The sequence below is a fragment of the Brachypodium distachyon genome, chromosome 4, assembly GCF_000005505.3.
Source record: "Brachypodium distachyon strain Bd21 chromosome 4, Brachypodium_distachyon_v3.0, whole genome shotgun sequence".
In the NCBI taxonomy this organism is placed as follows: domain Eukaryota; kingdom Viridiplantae; phylum Streptophyta; class Magnoliopsida; order Poales; family Poaceae; genus Brachypodium; species Brachypodium distachyon.
The window spans coordinates 46,795,149-46,813,749 of record NC_016134.3 but is presented as its reverse complement, the minus strand read 5'-3'; positions in this window follow the sequence as shown (position 1 = coordinate 46,813,749).

Here is an 18,601-nt window from a genome sequence, read left to right as displayed (position 1 = left end):
CAAGAGTGGGTGTTAGGATTGCCGCCCGTAAAATCTCTACAGTTGGTATCAGAGCAGGTTGGTTCGGACCATTTGAGGAGGAGTCATCAGCCGGTACAGTGGTAAGCGTTGGGCGCTTACATAGCTCGGTGTGTCACTGAGAGGCGCTAAGGGAGATTCTGCCGGAGCACAGTCTGGGACTGTGGAGATCACTGGTCTGGGACCAAGTGAAGTGGACGCAGGGCGTCAATCGAGATGGCGGATCTCATGATCGCAGGCAATGGCATGTGGAGGCTTAATAGTCATAACTATGGCTATTGGCAGACCTGCATGGAGTCCTATCTGCAAGGTCATGACCTATGGAGGTCATTGCGGGCACCGAGACAACTCCTCCAGAGAATGCAGAAGCTTTGCGGAAGTGGCGCATCAAGGTAGGCAAAGCTATGTTCGTGCTAAAGACGACGATTGAGGAGGACCTAGTGGAGCACATCAGAGATGCAAAGACATCGAAGGAGGCTTGGGACACATTGGTGAAGCTGTTCTCAAGAAAGAACGAAGCACGACTTCAGCTCCTAGAAAATGAGCTCGCAGGTATCTCACACGGCACTTTAACTATTAGTCAGTACTTTACAAAAGTGAAAAATATTTGTCGTGAGATATCCCAGCTTGCCCCGGATGAGAAGGTGAGTGAGGCTCGGATGAGGAGAATCATCATCCATGGTCTTAGACTCGAATACAATGGGTTCATGGCTGCGGTGATGGGATGGCCTATTGAACCTTCAGTAGTGGAGCTGGAGAATTTATTGGCTAATCAAGAGGAGCTAGCCAAGCAGATGGCCAATATCACCTTTAAAGAAAGAGATGAAGACGATGCGCTCTTCACCTATAGGAAGAAGAGTTCACTAAGGAGCCGAGAAGCGGTGAAAGAGAAGTGGACGAAAGATGAGAGGTGGTGCCTATCGCAGCACAGGGCTTTGACACGGGGGTGCGCGGGCACCCCTTTTTTAGGTTCGGCAGAGGGTGACGGGGATCGCTCCGGCGATCGCCGGATGGGCCGATGCATGGCTTGCAAAAACGCTATGAACACATGCACGCACGTTTTACCCAGGTTCGGGCCACTCGGAGGTGTAAAACCCTACGTCCTACTTGTCTGAGCTCGTATTATCAAAAGATTGAGTGTTTACAAGTTGCCGGGGGAGGGTCCCCCGGTGCTCTCTTTTTGGCTAAGTGCCCCTTACTACTTTGGGCCACTGCTAGTGACGCACTACGAGTTGGTCAGCGAACGAACTAACGAGTCAACCAGGCAACTATCCAACCATCCAGCCCTTTTGACCGCTGGCGGGGTCCTTCTCTTATAGCCAAGGTGATACCACAGGTGCCACGTTGCATGGATTACAAGTGGCGAGCAGAGAGCTTGGGCAACTCCTCCTCGGTGCGCTGGCAGACATGCAAGAGCGCCAGCCCCGCGACTAGGGGTCTAATACCCTATAAACTAGCTCTGGGCAGCCACTTTTTGCCTGACTAGACGGATAACCCCCCTCTTGTCGGCTCATTAAATGCGCCGTGCGCCTCACTCCTTGTCCTGACGAACCTGCACACTGGGCGCCTGCCGCGCGCCCACGTGGCGCCGCTGTTCTGTTTGCTCGGCCCCGCTCTCACAGCGGAAACCTGCACCCGGGAGCGCCCCTCCCGGCAAGTACCTTCCCGGGAGGTGCCCAGGCGGGAATTCTCCCCCGAAGCCCCGCTAGCCCTACCGGGCTGGTAGCTTGCCGGGCGTCTTGCACGTTGCCGCCCGGGGTGCGATCCTCCTAGGGACCAAGCGACGCGGCCCACGCGTCGTGCAGCGGTGGCACCCCGGGTGCCACCGGTGCGACAGGAGCCCCCGGGCGTGGGCCGGCAACACCTGTTCCCGGGCGAACCCTTCCCTGGCCGGTTGCCGGGCTACGCCCCAACCGACGCGTGGGTCGCGATTCGTCTCGGGCCCGTGTCTCTTCGTTTTCTAGTGACCCCGCCGTTACGGGCGAAGGGGTGGGTGCGAGATTTTCGCCGTAACCTCCCCCTTAAACAGGGAAGTTAAGGCCACTTACCGCATTATCCCCATGATTTGTAGTTATCCCAGCACACCCGCTGGGTGCGGAAACGGCCGTTACCGAATGGCGGAGTGTTATAAAGCTTCATTGCTGCGCTGAGGGGTAAACACTTAGCCCCCCAGCCTTCTTCCTCCATCTTTTCGCATCTTGCGTCCGAGAACCTTGCCAATCTCCCACCCACGCCCCCATGGGTCCCCCCACAACCAGGAAAGGGAAGGAGGCGAAGCCCTCAAAGAGCAAGAGCACGGCGGCCGCCAAGGCTGCCGAAGAGAAAGAGCTAAAGAAGCAGGAGATGCGGGCCACGCTTGCCTTCTTCCGGCCCGGCTACAACGGCGAGGCGCTGGGCAAGCTCCAGTACGCCGTCGCCTCGGACTTCAACGAGCATGGGAGGACCCTGATCTTCCCCGCCGGCGCCAATGTCCAGTCCACCGACTTCCGGTGTTCGCAGCTTCATACTCACCGGGTTGGTGCCGCCGTTCTCCCTGTTCCTCCATACGCTCATGGAGTCGTATCAGCTGCGTGTGGCACAGCTCCACCCCATGTCCCTCTACCTCCTTGCCATCGTCTCCTTTCTTTGTGAGGGATTCGTCGAAGTGATGCCATCGGTGGCGTTGTTTCGGCACTAATTCTACCCCCGCATCGAGAACAAGAAAGCGATGTCGTCGGGGGTGGTGTTCCGTGCCCGCGACCGGATGAAGTCAGAGTTCATCGTTCGGTCGGAAAAGAAGATAGAGAAGGAGTGGCGCACGGACTGGTGCTGGGTCTGTGTGGACGAGCCCGAGGAGTTCATCTTTCCGTCCACCAAGTTGCCGGTGGAGGCCCCCGGCTGGCGGGACCGGTACCATCATGGAGAAGATCAAGGCCCTTCGGCTAGCCGGGCTCTCCGATCTCGACATGGAGCGGATCTTCATCACCCGGTGCACCGCGCCGCTTCAGCGGCTTCCCTCCTCGCGTGGGCGTATACGGGGGCCGGAGACAGGACGCACCTCCGCGAGGATGGCATGGACAAGGAGTCGCTCCAAGTGTGGGTGAGGGGGATCTCCAGCGAGGATGCTCCCCTCGCAAAGTTGCCGCCGGGGGTCTTCGCCTTCCACGCCGGCGTCCTCGGCTTGAGCAGCATCATCGGCTCCTTCCCACCCTGCAACGTGTGGGGGCTGATGGACGATACCCCCACTCAGTCCCTGCGCTCCCCTTCGCCCGCACCCCGCAGGAAGCAGGCGCAGGAGGGGAGCGGGAACGAGTCGGAGGCCAGCCAGCCCCACGACTCGTCCTCCGATGACGAGGCGGGCCGGGTTGCCGCCGCCCGGGAGGTCATTCCCATGGATGACGAGGAAGAGGAGGAGGACGACGACGTGCCCCTGATCGTGCGCAGATCAAGGGCGCGCGCAGCGGCCATGGCTACCTCCACGACGGCTGCAGCGGCATCCGCCCCTGCGGCGGCTACCGGCTCCACGACGGCGAGCGCCTCGGCGGTGTCCGCCGGCAGCCCCGCCGCGGTCGCCGGAGCGACCACCCCGGCAGCGACCGCCAGCGACCCGGCGGCGACCACCCCGGCAGCAGTCGCCGGCGCCGCGGCGGTAGCCACACCCGCAGTGACCACCGACGCCAAGAGCTAGCTCGGCGAGGTGCGGCTGGTCGTGGAGAAGGAGCGACAGGAGCTCTCCCGGTTGCGGGAGGAGACGCGCCTCGCCAGGGAGGAGGCGCGCCTTGCCCGAGAAGCCTTGGAGGAGGCCGCCACACCGGTCGTCCGCGAAGAGGAGCTCTACCGGTGACTGGAGGCTCAGCCGCCGAGCTCCAGGAAACCTTGAATTTGCCGGTGGCGACTCAGGCGGAAGCCAAGAAGGAGCATGCGGAGGTGCTCGCCGCGGCCCAGGCTCGGATCGACGAGAAGAGCGACCTGATCAGCAACTACCTCGGCGAGATCCAAGGCCTGCACGTCAAGCTAGAGGTGCAGACCAAGGCCACCGAAAGTGCGGTGACCGCGGCAGCCCGGCACGAGATCTAGCTCAACGCCGCCAAGGACAGGATGGCCAGGCTCGAGACCGAGCTGCCGCTGTCCGGAAGGAGCTCGCCAAGGCTGGTGAGGACAATGCGGCCAAGGCCGTGGAGCTTGCGCGTCGCAGGCGAGCCGCCTCTGCAAGGCCAAGAAGGCCACGCTCGACGCCCGGCTCCACCACAGCACGCTGGTCGGGCAGCAGCAGCTGGAGACCGAGAAGCTGCTCAAGATCGCCCAAGCGCTGCGCGACCTGCTGCCTCGGTTCGAGCTGCGGGCCGCAGAGGTGGATGGCACTGACGTCTCCATGCTGATCCCGTTCTTCTCTGACTTGGTGGGGAAGTTCGCGGCGCTCGACGTCTGGATCTCCAAGTTCAGCGCCGACGAGGTCGCCAACTGCGCCCTGGAGGTTGCCGGGACGATCCTTCCGAGGGTGCACCTTCGGGACCCGGAGTTCCCCTTCGAGACACTGCTGGATGCCTGGTCGGACAGCGAGGATGAACCCACCCACACTCAGGCGGTGAGTGGGTTTGTCGACGAGGTGGTCGAGCGGATGCAGCGGAAGTCAGACCCCGAGCCGTCCCCGGAGCCCCTAGCGGAGGACGCCGGCAACTAGCCGCCGCAGCCCCCTACCGGCCCTTGCCGTTTCCTTGTGTTATCTTCTTTTGTTTTCGTTCCCTGTAAGTGTGGCGCTTGGCACCGTTTGAACAATTACTGTCTTATTAGTCCATGTAATCATTTGCTACTTTTGTTAATCCAGTTCTTTTGTTCTACTTGATCCTTGTTCCTTGTTCCCGGGGTTGCCTCGCAGGGTGGATCCCTTCGCCCTTGTGTGTTATGCTTTGTGTTGCCGAGGACTCGCGCGCCACACACTTAACCGGACCAGGGACCCGGGATGGACCTGCAGTGCCAACCTGGGGCCAAGCAGCAGCGGCGATCCACTCCGCTTGCGGGATAACTACTCCCAGGCATGCCCTCCCGGGACGGACCCGGAAGCCGCACGGGTAGCGCACTCCCCCCGCAAGCGTCCTTCTAACACCCCGGCCACACGCAGGTTTCGGGACCACACTTAGCGAGGCAGCGTTCAGTTACGTTTAGTTTTCAGAGAGTCTATCATTCAGGTTCAAGCACTTAGCTTTTCGTTCGATCCCGTGCTCGGTATGCTTCCTGGAGGGGTGCGCCTAGAACGCCGCCCTTGAGAGAGCCTATTTGAGAGATGCGGCAGGAACGCTGCGGCAGGATCGCCACCGGCGACAAGCGCCGATGACGATGCTATCGCCGCGTCTCCGCAACAACCCTCACTTTTGGAAGAGCCCTTGCCTTCGTAGGAACCTGTTCCGAGGGGTGCGGTAGGGACGCCGTGACATCCTCGCCACCACCGGTGGACGCGGTTGGCGAAGACATCACGGCGTCCCCGCGGCAGCCCTCGCTGCTTGGGGAAGTCTACCTGAGGGGCGCAGCAGGAACACTGTGGCGGGCCGGAGCGAGCGACGAACGTCGGCACCGGCGCCATCACAGCGTCCTCGCGGAGACCCTCACCTCTAGAGGCGCCCTCTGGAGGGGTGCGACAGGGGCACTACAGCAGTGCACCCGTCGGCGCTGAGCGCGGATGGCATGCACCACCATAGTGTCTCCGCGGCAAACCCTCGCTCCTTGCGGAGATACCCTTTAGAGGGATGCGGCAAGGGCGCGATGGCAGTGCACCCGTCGGCGCTGAGCATTGATGGCATGCACCACCATTGCGCCTCTGCGGCACCGCTCGCCTTCGCAGCCTCTTCCTTAGCTTCGCTCTGAGCCGTTCCATGGCCCGGACGCCCCTTTTATTGGCGCAGGGGAGGGGCTTGCCACCACGCGCGCCGGGTCACCGCAGCACACGTGGCGCCCCGCCCTTTGAAGTGCGGTACGGTCTTCGCCACTTCTGCATGCCAAGTAGCTGTGGCACACGTGGCGGCTTCCTTCCGAATCAGGGGCCTCAAAGTGCGGCGAGTCCCTCGTGATGCGGTCACTCCACACCACAAGGCGCCACTACACGCCACGGCCCGTGGGCGGTCCACAAGCATTACAGTGCGCAAGATTCCACCTTTACCTTGCACATTAGATTCTTACCAAGCCCGAGATGCTGCAAAAAAATTCCTGCAAAAACGCTATGAACACATGCACGCACGTTTTACCCAGGTTCGGGCCACCCGGAGGTGTAAAACCCTATGTCCTGCTTGTCTGAGCTCATATTATCGAAAGATTGAGTGTTTACAAGTTGCCGGGGGAGGGTCCCTGGGTGCTCTGTTTTTGGCTAAGTGTCCCTTGCTACTTTGGGGTACTTCTAGTGACGCACTACGAGTTGGTCAGCGAACGAACCAGCGAGTCAACCAGGCAACTATCCAACCATCCAACCCTTTTGACCGCTGGCGGGGTCCTCCTCTTATACCCAAGTGGATACCACAGGTGCCACGGTGCATGGATTACAAGTGGCGAGCAGAGAGCTTGGGCAGCTCCCCCTCGGTGCGCTGGCAGACATGCAAGAGCGCCAGCCCCGCGACTAGGGTCTAATACCCTATAAACTAGTTCTGGGCAGCCACTGTTTGCCTGACTAGACAGATAAACCCCTCCCTGTCGGCTCATTAAATGCGCCGTGCGCCTCACTCCTTGTCCTGACGAACCTGCACACTGGGCGCCTGCCGCGCGCCCACATGGCGCTGCTGTCCTGTTTGCTCGGCCCCGCCCTCGCAGCGGAAACCTGCGCCCGGGAGCGCCCCTCCCGGCAAGTACCTTCTCGGGAGGTGCCTAGGCGGGAATTCTCCCCCGAAGCCCCGCTAGCCCTGCCGAGCTGGTAGCTTGCCGGGCGGCTTGTACGTTGCCGCCCGAGGTGCGATCCTCCCAAGGACCAAGCGACGCGACCCACGCGTCGTGCAGCGGTGGCACCCCGGGTGCCACTGGTGCGACAGTGCCCAAGGGAGAGCAGCTATTCAGGAGGAGCTCAAAGAAGAAATGAAGATCAGCGGGAGCTGATATATGAAAGGAGAAAGAAAGGTGAGTGTTTTAACTGTGGCAAAAGTGGCCATCTTGCTAGGGATTGTTGGAGTCCAAAGAAGCATCCGGAGAAAGAAGTGGTGACTATGGCGGATGTGGTCTTAGAGGAGGAAGAGTGGGATGCTCAAGAAGGATTAAGCATGATGGAAGACGAAGTCTATTTTGTTGAAGACCTAACTGAACGTGAGCATCCATCAATCCAAGGTGTGGCTCTGGAAGAATCTAGAGAAGAAGAGAATGAGGATGAAGAGGAATGGGATGCTGAAGGTAGAGGATCTAGAAGAATCCGGAGAAGAAGAGGATGATAAAGAAGAAGAATGGAATGATGAAGGTGGCTTCTTCATGGAGGATCTAGAAGAATCCAGAGAAGAGGAGAATGATGAAGAAGAATGTGATATAGAAAATGGCTTCTCCACCGAAGTGAGAAATTTAGAACCCATGCATGAGCTTTCAGTGTTTGGATATGACAGTGACGATGGAGACATGGAGGATCATGAGGATAAGCCAAAGGAACAAGGACTTATACATTATGTGGATGAGAAGCCACATGAGAAATCTAAGTATAACGGAGATGGTGATGGAGCATTAGTCATGCAAGATGATCCATCAATGAAGGTAATGGAGAACAATTGTATGGATCAACATAGAGTCAAGAAACCCCAATGAAGTCAACAGGAGGTCAAGAAACATGAAGTATGGAGGACAAAGCCACCAGATCCGAGGTATTTTCGTGGTTCCCTTTCTCAAGTATCTTCATACATGGAAATAACAAAAGGTCAAGTTTGGATAAGGACAAAGAAGAGAACTGAGCTGCGAAAATGCAATGAGGTTAAGAAGAACTCAATGCACGAAGAAAAGAAGAAAGTTCACAATGGAAGAGCTCAGAAGATCCAAGGACATCATTGAAGAGATGATTGGGAGTCAAGTATGCATCGAGGGGGAGTGTTGAGAAATAGCAATGCATACTTGAGAATATTCTGGAACATTCTGGATAATTGGAGAGTATTGGGAATTAGTTATGCATATTTGAGAAGATGCTAGAATACCTTGGATTAGTGGAGGAGAAGATATTTACAAGGAGCTTTCCAGTGAATATGAGAAGATATGAATATTCTAGAAGCCTTGAGAGATTACTTGAAAACTGTTGCAATTTACCATGGAAGGACATAGTTAAGATAAGTTTCAAGAATAAGTGAGAATTCTCTAGAACTAGGATACATGAAGAGTATTCAAGAAAATTGTAGTGTGATGTACCACATGGTCTTGTACAAGTATAAATAGGGATGCCCCCACCTCATAGGTGTACCACAATCACCACAAGTAGTGTATCACCACACCAAGTAGAGAAGTGAGCTACCATGGTAGGGTTGTGTGTAGGGTAGCCACTAAAGAGAGTGTTGTAGTAACATTGAAATAGTGAATAAAGTGTTAAGTTTCCACAAGTTTGATATCCCAAGTAGTGTAGTGTGCAAAGGTGCTCAAGAGTGGGTGTTAAGGTCGCCGCCCGTAAAATCTCTACATCAGTTAAGTTTAACTGGGTCCTGACACTACAGTACAAGAGAACTCTAATTACAAACGAGAGAAGTAATCTGCACTACAAGAGAATTTTGATTGCATAGGAGAAAATATGCATGTTTCCCTTTGTTTATCTGAGACTAACTTAAAACACACAATGACAAGAGTAATAATTATAGTGACAAAGCTAATGACGACCATGCATATATCTTTTAGATAGATATATGTCTAAACAATCAGGTATGCAGCAATGCCAGATTGCCACTTACATTGTACCACCACATTAAACAATCAGAAAAGCCAAAAGGTTAGACTGCCACTGGAAGTTGAATGCTTGCCAAAAATTAATGGCAAACCATAGGGGAACCATCCATATGAAGCTTTTACGAGGTTCCAAGATTCTGTTATATGACACGTGACATACAGACAAGAGAGGAACATAATCTAAACTAGCTAGCGGCCAAACAAGCTGAGAAAGAAATGTCTAAACACCAATCAAGATCCACTACAAACAGCCTAACCAAGCACCCTATCTGTCGTCACCATCCCAACAAAACACCAGTCAAGAGCTAGCCACTACCAGAACCAAGCACGAGACTATCTCATCACTTCAGCCAGCAAAACGTCAACAGACAAGACAGCTCGAACACTACCTCCTTGAAGCCACTGCAACTAACATAATCACCATCCCAACAGAAAGCCAGTCAAGAACCACTACAAGAACCAAGCATGGATGTATCTCATCACTTCAGCCAATCAGACCATCAACAGAGAAGACAGCTCGAACACTACCTCATTGACCAATGTCCACTAAGAAGAGAATTCAGTTTTTGTCTTTTGTCTGTGAGATTTTTCCATAAATTAGATAGTTCCACAGATTAAGCCAGTATCAGAATGAAAAATAGAGTACCCCATCAACAAACGGACAAACTAGCATGCATGGATCATGTACTAGAAAACTTAAGAATCATCATGGGATTTCATCAACAAGGTCTTGTTCACATTCGATGGATCATTCATTACACACAAGCATCTAGCATTCTTCCCACATAATCAATCAGAATTTAGTAAATCCATGAAAATCAATGAGACCAGCATCCATTCTTACACTATGATTTATTTCCAAGTCCTAGTCATCACTGCAACCAAAGCCTTGCTTTGTACACACATCGACACAGGAACATGCACTTGATCGAGACCTACCACACAAACAAAACGACCAAAACTGACAAATGTACAGCACCATAACACAATTAATTGCGATGCCTACTCAGGGTCAGCTGAGAGAACAGCAGAACAGAGGGAGAAACTTACGGAGAACAGAAAGGGGGAGCTAGTGCAGACAAAGTTTGACAACGATGTGTGCATGTACATAATGAATACTTGCTCTTGTGTTTAAATCAATAATGCAAGAAAGTCAAATTAATGTATTCCCTCCGTCCCATATTAAGTGTAGAAATATTACATGTATCTACATGCTTTTTAGGTATAGATACATCCTTATTTGGACAAATTTGAGCCACTTAATATGGGACGGAGGGAGTACTTTATTTTGCACATGATATTTTAGGCCTCATAAAAAATGACCAATATCATCAAACATTCAACAAATATGCGTTCATCTTCATATAAAAACACACATAACAAATGCACTAACCAATGAAATCACTGCACAATTAGTATACAAGCTCAGGATGTAGTGTCTACCTATGGGGTTGGGGTCTGGATCAGTCCAGTACGTGTATGGTGGTCTTTCCTTCTTACCAACCTCCAGCTCCTCACAAATATCCAAATAAATGAAAAACTCTTCCAATGTAAGGACATATAAGGGGAAAATGGCATCGATTAGCTTCTCTACTTCCAGAAGGGTGTAAGCATAGTTCACAACTGATTGATGGTCATAGGATGGACCAAAAGGGTGCTCAAATGGATCATGGCAAAGAGCCACAAGAATCCAGCCGAGAGCACGTTTTGTTTCATGTTCTTTGAGCGGTCCTCCAGTTTCAGAGCAAGGCCAACTGACTGGGCTAGCAGATGCCAATCCTCCTCGCATGACTTGGGCCTTACGTGCCCAGTAGTCAATCATGGGGTGCAGACCTTTCGGCTTGCACAACTCCATTGGGAAGAGTTCTCCTAACTTCTCCAAGACAGCTAGTCCGGAAGCTCTTCTAAGGTTACCACCATCATAGATAAACTCCCTACAGAGCACATGATTGGCTCTGCAATTGCGCCGTATCCTTTTTGAAGGAGTTCTTGTTACAGAGTGATTGGTTATCCGTTTCTTGTCAACCCATTCCTCTTGAGAGATCAAACGAAGATAGTCATCCAAACATGCCGGAAACACGACGCCACTTGGGTCAATACCTGTGGATAACTTCACTGCACGGCCAAACATAGCATGTAGCGCAAGAAATGGAGATGTGGGACGTTCCTGGTCATTTATATCAGTCTCCTTGAACATTACTGCATTGTGTTCAGGTGACCAAAGCATGTTGTCAATCCTGAATAAGGAGCTTACATTGACTCCCCTCATTAAGTTGACGGCTGCAATGTCAGCACCGTGTCTTAGTAGAGAAAATCCCAAAGGTCCCAGCTCAATTAGACTTCTCCTTGAAAATGGACTATCATTCAATAGATCAACAATTCTGATGAGCCCTGTTACGCTAGTGAACTGAAGGATGCTTCCACGAGTTAGGCAGTCTTCAAAATGCTTCAGTTTCTCGTTATCAAGTTCATAGTCTGCATTGCATCTACAATACAAAAACAAACTTGTCAAACAAACCTATTGTGAAAATATTAACACATTTGGCAAGACAAAAAGAAAATGTGATTTTACTAACATCACTTGACGAATGACTGGAGGTCTTTGTCCAAAAGTGCTAAAATCTCGACCCCTATTGGTTCTGAAAACAGAGGACTTCTTTGGAATGAAAGGTGATATCAATCTCATTTCGAATTGCTTAGAACAGTATGGTACCCATTTCCGACAAGATGACCTGACTGTGCGCCACCACAAATGAGAGCCTGTCAAACAGAAAATAGCTCTTGATGAATGAAACAGTGATACTACACTAATTTAAGTAGATGTGCTTTGTAAAAAAAGTATCAATACTTGGGATTGTCTTACATACCTAAAGAACTAATGAAGTGACAAAATCATAGATTATACTAGATGCATCCGTGAAATGAAATAGGGTCAATGTACCCCCAGCACACATGATCTTAATGCATGGTGTATTCATTTCAACAAGGTTTTGACCATGCACTAGATTGTTAATTGGTGGTTTATATGACATCAAATTCGTACTATTAAAGTTTTCGAAAACATAAACTATGTAATGCTAAAACAGGGTCCACTTAGCCATCTACGACAAGTGCCATTTTGCAAATGGCAGTGGCACAACTGATTTCCTGTCAGATTAATGTAAAACCATGGTGCATGATGACCATAGTACCATTCATTGTCTCATTTCAACACGCAAGATTCTAATCTTATTGACAGGTAGAATCAATCACTCAGACCACTAGCTGCAACCTCGGGAATGCCTCAACCCCAGGAATCAAGCAACAAATCAGCTACTACACCATACTACAGCGGTTTCAGTCGGAAACTCCATGGTGGGAACAGTGCGGTCAGCCCAGATCGAACGGAAAAAGGCAGTGGAAACGCCCCGCTGGAACAATGCGATCAGCCCAGGTCGAGCGGAAAAGTCAGGAATGCGAACCTACGTTAGGGTTTAGCGATTCCAGTCAGGGAACAGTGCGATCAGCCCAGATCGGATTAGGCAGGGGATGCGAACCTAGGTAGGGTTTAGCGCTTCCAGTCGGGAAGGCCGCGGCGGGAACAGTACGATCAAGCCAGATCGAGCGATGCTAGTAGGAACCTAGGTAAGAAGCTTTTCTCAGACAATTTGCTCACTTCTGTTCTGCTAGTAGGAACCCCACATGCTATGGTGGGGATTTCAACCTGATTAGGCGCTCAAATGAAAAAAAAACTGTGGAGGAGAATGCCCCAGATGGAGCTTTATTTTCAATGCTATAATTGAAAGTAACAATCTCACAGAGCTTCCTTTGGTCAATAGGAAGTTTACTTTGTGTAATGACCATGATAACCCAATTTATGCCAAACTTGATAGAGTTTTAGTTTCTTCTGACTAGTTAGATCTCTTTCCTTTAGTGCAGTTATCTGCACTTCCTAGGGAAAAATCTGATCACACTCCTCTTGTGATTGACATGGGAGGAGACTGTCCTAGATCTGCTAGTTTTAAGTTTGAACTTTGGTGGCTACTTAGACCAGAACTTTCTGACATTGTCCAAGAGATCTGGTCCTGGCCTGCTGGGAAGAGGAATGCTGAAGAAGAATGGAATTGGAGAACTTCTGAATTAAGGAAGAAGCTGAAGGGATGGAGTAGAAATATTAATGCTGAAAGTAGGAAAATCAAAGCTGAACTTGCTGCTAGCTTAGATTTTTTACATAAGCTGGCAGAGCAAGATGGCCTAAATCTTGAAAACAGGGAGTTACAGGTTGAACTGAAGAAACAGTACAATCTATACTCCAAAGAAGATGAGATCAAATGGTATCAAAGAGCTAAAAGTCAAGATTTAAAACTTGGTGATAACAACACCAAGTTTTTCATGAATAGAGCTAGTGGGAGGAGAAGAAAAAATAAAATCATACAAATAACTCATGAGGGGGAGATTATTAGTGGTGACAAAGATCTGTTGGAACGTGCCACTTGTTTCTACAAAAAAAACTCTTTGGCCCCTCTGACAGAAATACCATCTCTGCTAACTTTTCTTTCCCTAGAATGGTTTCTTCAGAAGAGAATGCCAACATCACCAGGGACTTTTGTCTTGACGAAATCAAAGAGATAGTATTTTCTTTGAGGCACAACAAATCACCTGGCCCTGATGGCTTTCCTGGGGAATTTTATCAATTTTTTTGGGAAACTATCAAAATGTCTCTCAAGAGACTTTTTTGATGCTTTTTCAGCTGGAACTCTGAACATTGGCAAGCTGAATTCTGGAACCATCACTTTGATTCCTAAAGGGGAAGATGCTGATAGAATTCAAAGATTTAGACCAATCTGTCTGATGAATAATAGTCTTAAAATCATAACTAAAGGGGCTAGCAATAGGTTGGTTGAGGTAGCTGACGATATTATTGACACAACCCAAACTGCTTTTATGAAAGGCAGAAACATCATGGAGGGGGTACTTGTTATGCATGAAATTCTTCATGAGATGCACAAAAAGAAATTGTATGGCATCCTTTTCAAAGTAGACTTTAAAAAGGCACATGACAATGTCAATTGGTCTTTCTTGTACAATATTTTGCTCAAGAAAGGTTTTTCTGATAACCGGAATGATTGGCTTTTTAGCATCATTACTAGTGGGAGAGTCAACATCAAAATGAATGATTCTTTGGGCTCTTACTTTAGAACCAATAGAGGAGTGAGACAGGGTGACCCACTGTCACCTTTGCTGTTCAACATTGTGGTTGATGCACTTACTGTAATGATTAAGAATGCTCAAAATCTGGGTCTTATTAGAGGAGTGGTCCCTCATCTGCAGGAGAATGGCATTGCCATTCTCCAATATGCAGATGACACCATCTTTATGCTGGATGAAGGGGATGTCAATGCCAGAAATTTGAAGTTTATCATTTGTCTGTTTGAACAAATGTCTGGTCTCAAAATTAATTTCCTCAAAAGTGAGGTTTTCTGTTTGGGCCAGGCACTTGACCAAGCTGATATGTATGGAGAAATTCTTACCTGTCAAGTTAGGACTTTACCCATGAAATACTTGGGGATCCCCATTGATCAGGTTAGGTTGCAAAACAAACAATGGAAATTTTTAGAGGACAAAGTTGAGAAGAAATTGAGTTGTTGGCAAGGGAAAGTTTTGTCAGTAGGTGGCAGAACCACTCTCCTAAATGCCTGCCTCTCATCTATACCTTTCTACATGCTTTCCTTCTATAGGTTACCAAAAGGAGTGGGGAAAAGACTTAATTACTTTCGATCTAGATTGCTTTGGCAAGAAGATTAAGGTGTGAGGAAATATCACTTAGTGAACTGGCCATCAGTTTGCACGCCTAAAGATTTAGGTGGGATGGGTGTCCTAGACCTTGATACAATGAATATTAGCCTGCTATGTAAATGGCTATGGAAACTTGAGATGGGTGGGGGCTTGTGGCAGGAAATTCTGAAGAAAAAGTGTTGTAGCCCAGGGCTTAGACACTAGGGATGTGAGGCACCCCCTTTTTGGTTCGGCAGTGGGCGTTGGGGATCGCTCCGGCGATCGCCGGCGAGGCCAATGACGAGTGTACAATGCACAAGCTTGTTTACCTAGGTTCGGGCCACCCGGAGGTGTAAAACCCTACGTCCTACTTCTGAGTTTATATTAGCCAATGAACACGTGTTTACAAGTTGCCGGGAGAGCCCCCGGGTGTTCTCTTCCCCTTTCTGCTAAGTTGCTACTTGCTACTTCTGGGCTAAAGACTCCCACTCAAACTCTACTGGAGTGTAACCTAGAAAGAACCGAACCCCTCCCCCCCCCCCCCCCCCCCCGACCGATGGCGATGGTCCTCCTGTTTTACTCAAGGAGATACCACAGGTGCCTCGGTTCCTGGGGGACAAGTGTCGAGCAAAGACCCTAGACAGCTTGCCCTTGCTACGCTGGCATGCATGCATGGTGCAAAGTGTTGTAGCTATGGCGGTACGTGTCTTAGATTCACTGCGAGCCACTCATTGTGGGCTGACTAGACGGGGAACCACCCTTCTGTCGGAGCATTTAATGCTTGCTTGTGCCATACTCCACGCCCTGACTAGCCCTGCACAAGAGGAGTCTGCCGGACGGCCACGTGGCGCCAATACTCCGCTTGCATTGGGCGCCGGCCCTGTTGTAAGCGCCTGCGCCAGGGAACACCCTCCCCGGCAAGCAACCTTCCCGGGGGGCACCCTGACGGGAACCTTCACGCTGCCATCCGGGGCAACCCCTGTAGCCCGGCTAGTCTTGCCGGGCTGGTGGCTTCCCGGGTAGCTCGCACCGCGCTGCCCGGGGTGCTGTCCTTGCGGGGAGCAAGTGAGGCGACCTACGCGTTGGGCAACGGTGGTACCCCGGGTGCCACTGGTGCGACAAAAAGTATCTTCAGAAACAAACCTTATCACAATCACAACCTACCAAGGGGGTATCGCATTTTTGGGCTGGACTCATGAATGTGAAAAACCTGTTTTTCAAGAGGTGTAGCAGGAAACTGGGATCTGGCAAACAAACCAGATTTTGGGAAGACGTTTGGCACGGGCACAACACTCTTGCTGAACAATTCCCTCGCCTCTACACTCTTACTTTCACTAAAAATGTCACTGTTGACAAAGTGGTTGTTTCTGAAGGAAAATGCTTAGTTTTCAGAAGATGTTTGTGGGGTGAACTTGCTATCTCCTGGAATGAATTACATGCTATTATCCAGCAGACTGTTTTGACAGAGGTTAATGACTCTCTAATTTGGCTACCTGGTGGAAAAGGATACATAGTTAAATCTATGTATAACTCCTTACACACCAGGCGACCTTTGAAAGTCTATAAACAACTTTGGCAAATGAAATTACCAGCCAAAATAAAAAAATTGGCTGGTTGGTTCCGTGGGGTAGGATCTTAACAAAGGATAACCTACTCAAACGGAGATGGATTGGAGGACACTATTGTATGTTTTGCGCTGGGGACGAAACGATTGATCACCTTTTTTTTCGTTGTCCCTTGGCAAAATTTGTTTGGGTTGTGTTGCAAGTGGCTTTTGATACTGGCGACGCCCATGACTCAATGAGTCAGTTAGGGGCCTGGCTAAACCAGTTTCATGGTTTGGATCTGACAGCAGCAAAAATCTTTGTTGCTGCTACTTTCTGGACTCTGTGGAAAACTAGGAATAGGGCATGCTTTGATCATGTTGTTCCCTCTGACCCTGCTGGGGTTGTTTTTCATGTCTGCCATTGGCTTGACTATTGGTGTGACCTGCAAAAAACAAGAGTACGAAGGGCGCTACAGCGAGGAGCTGAGCTGATGAGGATGGTCACTTGCGAAGTCTTCAGTCGATCCAGGGGATGGGTGCCTACCGGCCGAAGAATCGCTGCATCTTGATCATCTTCGTGGAACCTCTTCCCCCCTCCCCCCCTCAGTTCTCTGTTGTAGCTTTCTCCTCGGTGTCTTGCCTGCTGTGATATGTCTTGAGTTTCTTTTTTGGATTGTTTGTTAGCTTCCCAAAACCTTGCTCCCAGCTACGTCTGGTTGTTTTCTGTATGGCCAGTTCGCCTGCAGCTGTGACACATCTTTTATCTATTGTAGAACTAAACTATGGTTTCATTAATGAAACTGGGGAGGAAATCCCTTTTGATAAAAAAAAGATCGAGCGATGCGAACCTAGTGTAGGGTTTAGGGCTACGGCGACTGACCTGGAGGGAACGACGGCCGGCGGCAATGGAAAACATGGTCGACGGAGTAGTCGCCGCTGTCATCGCGAAGAGGCGGAGCGCCGACGAGAGGACTCCGCGAGACAAGACCGTGTGTTAGGATTTAGGAAGCTCCAGAGAATACTGCGATGTAAATGGTGGGGGATTTCTAGGATGGCTTTACCTTGCCATTTCGCGGTCTAGTACCAGTTTTTTTTTTCTTTAGAACTTCGGCCTATTATTAGTTTTATTAGTTTTTTCTTTAGAACTTCGGCCTATTCTTTAGAACTCAGGATCAGCTGAGAGAACAGCAGAACAGAAAGGGGAGCTTGTGCACAATCAACAAAGATATGTTCATCTTCAGACAAAAAACATACATAACAAATGCACTAAACCAATGAAATTGCTATAAACAGTCAGCACACCTTTTGGTGCACTTTCCTTCTCATTGTTGTTGTCTGCTTGAGGAGGCTGCATAGAAGATAAATAAATTAGGTAACAATTCTTCCGCTCCACCATTTTATAAAGTGATGGTTCATAAGCTCACGATGCCCTCTCCTACTGTTTTCGGTCCAAAAAAAAAAGATCACGATGCAGTGTCTATCTTATACCTTTGAGGGGGGCCAATCAGTCCAGTACATGTATGAAGGCTTTTGCCTCCAACCAAACTTCAGGTGCTACCAAATTTTATGAGTCATGAAGTACTTTTCCAAAGTTAACCCATATAAAGGGGGCGATAGCATTCACGAGATTTTCTACCTCCATAAGTGTGTAGAACTTTGGCACACCGGGCACTCTATCAACCGAGGGTCCATACGGAGGCTCGAAGGGATCGCGGCACAAAGCCACAAGTAACTGACCCTGATAATGATTTCTTTCCTCTTCTGGAAAATCCTCTCCACTTGGAGAGCGAGGCCAGCTTACAGGACTGTACGGGCCCAGTAATCCATCATCGGATTGAGCCCTTCGGCTGTGAACAGCTCAGGGGGGAATATTTCTCCCAGTGTCGTGGTGGTGTCACGGCAGATGCCATAGGATGGCTTGAGTTGGGGCCGATGGACGATGGTGGATCCGGAGGAGGGAGGACGTGAAGAAGAACACGCACAAAACACGCGAGAACACCCAGATCTACCCAGGTTCGGAGCCCTCTTGCAGAGGTAAGACTCCTACTCCTGCTTTGTTGTATTTGGCAGGATAGCCGAGATTACAAAGGTGTTCCTTGAGCTGTATTAAGAAGAAGGGGAATGAAACCCTAGAATCCTTGGTCCTGTCTTACCGCAGGGGGGCAAGGGTCTATTTATAGGCGCCACACGGTACACTGCCATGTGGACCGAGTCCAGTGTCACCAACTACGGGCCCCGCCGAGCATGTGGAGTTGCTCCCTCCAGGCAATACTATGGGAGACAAGAAAACTTTACTTTTACAGTCTACCGGCAGCAGGTACCGCTATCCTCTGCCGGCCTCGTCAGGAAATCTCCTTTCGATGCTTCCAGCGCGTGGTCACCTGACACTGTGGTGCAGGCGCTGACCGCTTTTCCTGGGTGACAACGGCTTCG